At 37.2% G+C, this 7500-nt stretch overlaps 1 protein-coding gene across 5 annotated transcripts in view; it reads left to right on the forward strand.

Moving 5' to 3' along the window:
• The window catches only part of LOC135223334 (uncharacterized), a 107881-nt gene that overhangs the window by 8889 nt on the left and 91492 nt on the right, over positions 1–7500 (forward strand). The gene's annotated exons all lie outside the window — the stretch shown is intronic.

The following is a 7500-nucleotide window of genomic DNA, read 5'->3' on the forward strand; positions in this document are numbered from 1 at the left end:
TATATATATATATATATATAACACATATACATTATATATATATATATAATATATAAAACAAAGGAAAGTCCACGAAGGATAGAGAATCGGTGGAGTTCGGCAAGGCCTCTTGACTTATTGTCCTTCACTCAGCAGACTGCTGAGTAAAGGACAAGAAGTCGAAAAGGCCTTGCAGAACTCCATCGTTTCTCTTACCTTTGTGGATTTTGTCTTTGTTTATATATATATATATATATATATATATATATATATATATATATTATATATATATATATATATATATATATATATTATTATAAAACTAAGCCTTAGCCTAGCCTGTTACAGCTTAAATAATAAGAACATTTAAGAAATATCAATCAATGAAGGAACGTGTAAAACTCAGATCACAAAATATAACCATTTAATAATAGAAATAACAAGCAATTACATTGACATTTACTTTAGTAGAAAACAATTCGCAAGTTAAACCAACACAATATATGAACCAATGAACGAACACACAGACAAACAATTAAACAAACACCTGAATTAAGTATACCAACGAAACATAAAAGAAAACAAACACTGACTTACTTTAACAATAGGAAGATGATTATCCTACACCGTGTATACAGAATATGTTGTCGTTAAGGTGGCCTGAGAGCGACTCTGCCCTCCTCAAAATATTACAAGCCAAAGTAAACTAAATGAACGACAAGGATACTTAAATGACGAACAGTAACTAAAACAAGATAGGCAAGGATACCAAAAGCAAAGTAAAACAGAAAACAAGTGTTACAAACCTAGTGGTAACGAAGGATTACCACTACAAGAATAAATATGTACAAGCGACATAATTACAGAGAACAGAGACATGGGTATACATAATATCACACTATATATATATATATTATAATTTAGAATATATATATTAGATATATATATATATTATATATATTCATTTATCTGCCAGTAATCGTAATTTTTTGAAGATCTGAGGTAGGAGGGAATAAAGCGGGTCTAGCATTACAAGAGCCACCGATGACGCAAAATTCACTTGTGGCAAGAGGCTTCACAAACGGAATTTTGTGTTTATCACGAAAATAAGCGCTTTAAACTAATCGGTACTAGAGGGCCTTCTCCAACCTCTCAAGTCCCTTCTGGGTAATCATCATGTTTGCAAGGATAACAGGAAGTTACAGACCTATTCACTTACCTGGTTGTAAATCAAGGAGTGTGAAAGGACTCGTTCACCAGACCTGCGCAACAGAGTACGGAGATCATGCCTTTGCAACGGCACCTCCTTGCCAAGAGGCTCAGCCTTCACAAGGGAGCTTTTCTTGTCTTCTTCTGTTCCCATGAAAGTCTGGTGAAATAACGGCTGCTCTGTCATTGCGCAGGATTGAAAGAGGGTCAGGTGTGATGGCAACCTACAAAGATAAAGATCAAGGTATATCTTGTGATTGTAGACGAGGCCGAAGTGTAATGAAAACCAATAAACATGATAAGTGAAGAATCGGCAGCAAAAACGACAAAACCGCAGCCAGGCATAAGTGGTTTATGCTAATTTACGTGATAGTGAGAAAACTAGCATCATAGAATTATATTGATAATGGTAATCCTGTTTTGAGCGCTAATTTAAACATGAAATTTATTTAATAATTTTGCTATTACTGTACTCTGTAGCTGCTGTTAATGCTGCGACAACAAGAGACGGAAAGTAAGAAGTTGCATAAACAGTAGGTACGACAGTAAAAGTGAAGGGATGGCTGTCACAGATTTCTCAATAAGCGGGAAAACCTGATATCTCGTTGAGCAGGAAAAACCTAATTTTACGCCTGGAAGGACACTTTGCATGAAGGGAAAGAAAGAAAAAAGAAAAAGAGCAAGGTGAGATTAAAAGAGGGAGACGGGGAAAAAACGCAGGATAAACAAACCAAGGTTGAGGACGAGCATTGCCTGGGATAATGAAGGAAAGCGACGGAGTCTCCCCGCAACAGAGATTGTGATCATCCAGAATTACACCGTGTGTTGCAATATAGTTCGCTTCTGAGTACTACCCATCCCATCCCACCCCCACCCCACCCCCACCCCCCAGCATAATATCACTCCCCTACCATCCTTCCCCAGTATGTCCCTTCCGATTCCCTGCCATCATGGAAATTGTCTCGTGACGAGAATCGATAGAGAGATAACGCTGTGCTTGCGATAGGAATCTCTTTGATAACCCATTAATATCTTAAGCCTGGGTGTTTGCCCATACCCCGTCCCTCAACCCCACTCTCTCTCTCTCTCTCTCTCTCTCTATTGGGGAGGATATTAGTAAATCATCGATATATGCTGCAGTCCTCTCTTTGAAAACCGGAATGATTTTCGTCGTACATAAGGCTCTAGTTTTGTAGGCCTGTAGAATTTGAAGAAAACTTGAAGCTAGTATATCAAAACGGCTCTAGGTTTTGTAGAGAATTTGAAGGAAAAATGAAGACCCTATCGTAATTGAATTTAAAAGTAAAAATGGTTTCTCCATATCACCAAAGGGATAGTGGAATGGTTGTGATAGAAGTACTCTGTTTAGGGTGATGTAAACAGCCGTACGAAGGACCAAAACAGCTGCAAGTGTAGCCGAAAGACTGTCTCAAAGCGTCGTTCAGATAAGAGTCAAACAACTGCGGAAAGTTTGTTATCGAGGTCAGTGAGTGACACAAGAAAAATCATTTCCACTTATGTACAGAGTTCACATACATACATACATACATACATACATACATACATAACATACATACATACATACATTCATTCATACAAAATGGGTTGGATAGGTCTCGAGATTGATAGGTATGACTGATAGAGAGAAATCTCACGGACTATTTATTAACGTAATCATATATATAACTTGCGTCTTTTACGTTAAACATTTTATTTGAAGAAAAGTCCAGTGTTTGACAAATACTTAAGTAATATAAAAAATATGGCGAAATTCAAGTACAGTACAGATATTCCCTTTTGACTTCGAGGCGATTCTCGAAAGTAAGGTTGCATAATGTTAGTTAATTTCGTGGAAGCTAATTCAGCCTATTTATGAATTCGGTGTGGTCGTCACTGGTATTTATAAAAAGAAGAATGCAGTATCTAAGCAGAGAATGAATTCTTTGCGCTTGGCCTAATGTGTACGTTGCCCAAAACACAAATGCTCATAGAAAATTTATACTCAAACACATACTCACAACACACACACACACACACACACACACACACATATATATATATATATATATATATATATATATATATATATGTGTGTGTGTGTGTGTGTGTGTGTGTGTCTGTTAATTTGATCTTTATATCTACTCATGTACAATGTACAAACAAAACCCACAACGAATCTGTTTCCAGACCGAACCCCTGAAGTAGAACTGATTCATTTGCCGATCAAAAGGAACGTTGAAGCTATTGCTATGTTCCAGTGTCAACGGAAAGTCCAATGACAATTCGGGCTGGTAAAAACAACCACAAACTTGACAGCACGTCCTATTCTTTAATGTAAAGAATTACGGAGCAATAAAACGTTTCTGGCTGACAAAAGGTTGAAAAGATTTAAAAAAAAAAAAAAAAAAAAACCTTACTGGAGAGATTTCCGTGCCACGACATTGCAACCTCCCCACTGGCTTTTGTGGAAGGTGAAAGTTTGAGAAAATTGCTTGTGGCATAGATAACGCGGCATTTGTGTCTCACAAAGTCATTGCTTGGGAATACCGTTCAAGCGTGAAGTTCATAAGAGCTCACTGCTGGACACTCGGCTTGTATACACTTCTGGAAGTAGGACAGACATTTTTATTAAAGAAACTAGTTATTGCCTTCGGGGTGAAAAAACTTGTTTAAGTGTGACATACATTTATGATGAAGAAACTAGTTATTGTCTTCGTCTCGAATAAACTTCTGAAGTATGACACACCTATATGATGAAGAAACTAGTTATTTTCTTCGGCCTGAATAATCTTGTGTAGTAAAACATACATTTATAATGAAGAAACTAGTTATTTCCTTCTGCCTGAATAAACTTCTGCAAGTATGACGTACATTTATCATAAAGAAACAAGTTCTATTCTGCTCTTAACCTGTCTTGACCTCCTTTCAAAAGCAAGGAAACAAAAACAAAAAAAGAAGAAAGAAAAGCTTTTTGTTCTGCTTCCAGGCAGTCGCCATGCATGGCCTATTTCGTCATGAGCGAAAATATTGTTGGGGTCTCCGCGAATCCTGACGTGGAGTTAAAAGAGCGGAAAAACCTGTTTATAATTTTGCGTTGCATTTTGATTGTGCCTCAGATTGAGGGAGAGCGTAGATAAATAAAATGAACTTTAATCTTTGGATTTGGCTTGCACAAAATCATGCTCAGGTTACCGTAGAGTATATGAAATCCGAGATATAATTTCCTTGAGAAAGTTGCTTATTTATTTGACGTTTGTCTCATCTTTCTTCAAAATTTCAGGCTCACATATATATATATATATATATATATATATATATATATATATATATATATATATATATATATATAAACAGCTGAAAACTTTTGCCAAATTCAGCGATAGAATAACATGAAACGAACGGAATGAAATAATTTTTAGACTTGGATGTGCAAAGACGTGCTTCCTTTTCTTGTAAATAAAACACACATACAAACACACATACTCTATTTGCTGAAATGGCTGGAAATCTGTAAAAACGTTTCATGTATTCGATTACATGGCAAGGAAGAAAGAGAGCAGGAATTACATTCCTCATAAGGATGTGTCTAAACAAGTCTGTGTAGGTAACCAGAGGCACAGATTTGGAATGATTCTGAGCTCGGTCAAAAAAAAAGGTAAAAAAAAATGCAAATTATGTTACATTCCCTTTTCACTGCGTCATATATGATTAACCAAGTCGTGTTCTTGAAGATATGCGCTCCGTTTAAGGATGCTAACCTGAGCTAGCAAAGCAAAATAAAAAGAGAATAAATAAAAAATAAAAATAAAAAGATACTGGGGCAAGAAGTCATCTCGGAAAATTGACATAGGTAACCTAATAAGGAGACGCCGATGTGAATACCAGTTTTTTATTCCTTTTTTTCGCCGAGTAGGAGATTTACCGAAAAAAGAGAAAGGTGAATGAAGTGAAAGGTCAATCGGTCTTCGTTTGTTTCTATTGTTAACCCCGTCAGTTTTTGCATGAATTTTGCAATCGATTTTTTTCAGATAAGCGAATAACCAGTAATTGTTCATTGCCTCGTTTAACATTTCTGTATACTTGGTCATTTCCTAACAGTTACAAGGTATAAAGTAGACGAGATGCCTTGCAACGATTGCACTAAGCAACAGTAACACTTACAAAACAATTTAGCAACATTAACACCAGAAAATGGGAAACTCGTACAACTAGGGCTGCATGCCTTAAACCTAAGCAAACCGCAACACTTGCAAAACCATTAAGAACCAAACTCAAGAAGCACAAACTACACCTACACCAATAAAAGCACTAAGCAACACCAACACGGACAAAGGCAGTCAACTACAGCCACACCAAAAAAGGCACCAAAATACACCAACACCAACAAAAGCACTAAGCTTCATCAATACAAACAAAAGCAATAGGCAAAACCAACAAAGGAACTAAACTACACCAGTACCAACAAAAGCACTAAGCAACACCAATACTAACAAAGGCACTAAAATACACCTACCAGAGTACTATAAGCAACACCATCACGAACAAAAGCACTTAGCAACACTAACACCAGCAAAAATCGCTACCAACCTCACCAGTAGGGACACCAACACTACCCCCAACAAAAGCACTATGCAGCACCTCCTCCAACAAAAGCACTAAGCAACACCACCTCCAACAAAAGCACTAAGCAACACCACCTCCAACAAGAGCACTAAGCAACACCACCTCCAACAAATACATTGAGAAGCATCGACAGACAACAAAAGAAGCAAGAAAGGTAGAAATGTAGGCACGCCTCGATCTTTGCTTGATGCTTCGGTTTTTTTTTTTACTTCTTTCAACCTTCATCGGTCATAATAAATCCATGACTCATATGTTGTTGTATTGTGGACCTGAGCCCAAGAACACCTTGAGTTTGCTAGCGGAGTTATTGTAGATTGTTGTTGTACATTCAAATCATTGTTTCATCGTCTCTCGGGGCTTTGGTTTTAACCTAGGTCCAAGTTTGAATTCTATAAGGTGGCGGATTCCCTAGGTTCTTACGCTCTAGAACATAATTAGTCATTTCTTATATCTGATCTCTCTACGTCTGTTCCTTTTTCGTTATAGATATCTGGATGTTATATTCTCTCTCTCTCTTCTCTCTCTCTCTCCTCCGCAAGGGCATTCAGTTCTAGAAGTAAGGACTTGCTGAAGTCCGTGATATCTTTATTATATTATGTTATACTATATATATGTATATATATGTGTGTGTGTATACATATATACATACACATATACATACATACATATATATATATATATATATATATATATATATATATATATATATTAGTTTATGCATATGTGTATGTACTAATGCTGTGCATACAGCAAAATTATTGTAAAGGAGCAGTTTATAAGCGAAATAAGGCCTTCCTGTAAGACGAAAAATTGATTCGATAGGACAGACGTAAAAGTTATCATCAGCTACTCATCATTTTTAGGAAGATATTTGGAAGTGTGCCGAATGAGTTAGTTTCGGTAATGATAGAAGGCGGGATTTAAGAAGAGTCACGATATATTGGGCGGTAAACATTATGAAGACAGATTCTTTATTATTTGAACTCTCTTGATAGGACGCGGTTCCTCCAAAGAATTGCAAAATACGAGTCACTGTCACGATTTTCTTCGGAAAGAGAGCTTTTGTATGTACATTGATATTTCGAACGACATCGAGGTGCCTTCGTGTTGGAAACCTTTCCATACCAGCTGAGTGTTTCACTGCCCAATATTTATTATTGAACTCGGATTGTGTAACAGTCATTCCTCGATAAAATGGGGTTCGGACCACACAATAAGCTGTAGGTCCCGTTGCTGAGTAACCAATTGGTTCCTAGCCACGTAAAACTATCTAATCCTTCGGGCCAGCCCTAGGAAAGCTGTTAATCAGCTCAGTGGGTCCGGTTAAACTAAGATAGGCTTAACTTAGTGAAACTGTCACGTTTTCCATAATACTGAAAGTGAAAGGAGCCTTAGGTTCCCTTTGCTCTTCCTCTTCTATGTTATTTAGGGGCCTCAACATCTCCCCCCCACAACCTTGATATTTGCTGTAGCCGTGACTGGTGACGTTCAAACGTTATAGGAAGGTTTACAAACCAAACAAGTCCGCCTGAATGGCCAGATGGGGTTTGCCAAGTAAAATATGTCAGCGAGGAATAGCCCTAAAGTTCTCTTTGGTGTGGAAAAAGGGAAGTGACTCCGACAACCTCTCGTGTACTTGCTTACATCGTGCATACATTTGTGACTCGTCGTTTCCAACCTCTTCTTCAC

The sequence above is a fragment of the Macrobrachium nipponense genome, chromosome 20 (assembly GCF_015104395.2).
Source record: "Macrobrachium nipponense isolate FS-2020 chromosome 20, ASM1510439v2, whole genome shotgun sequence".
Classification (NCBI taxonomy): Eukaryota; Metazoa; Arthropoda; class Malacostraca; order Decapoda; family Palaemonidae; genus Macrobrachium; species Macrobrachium nipponense.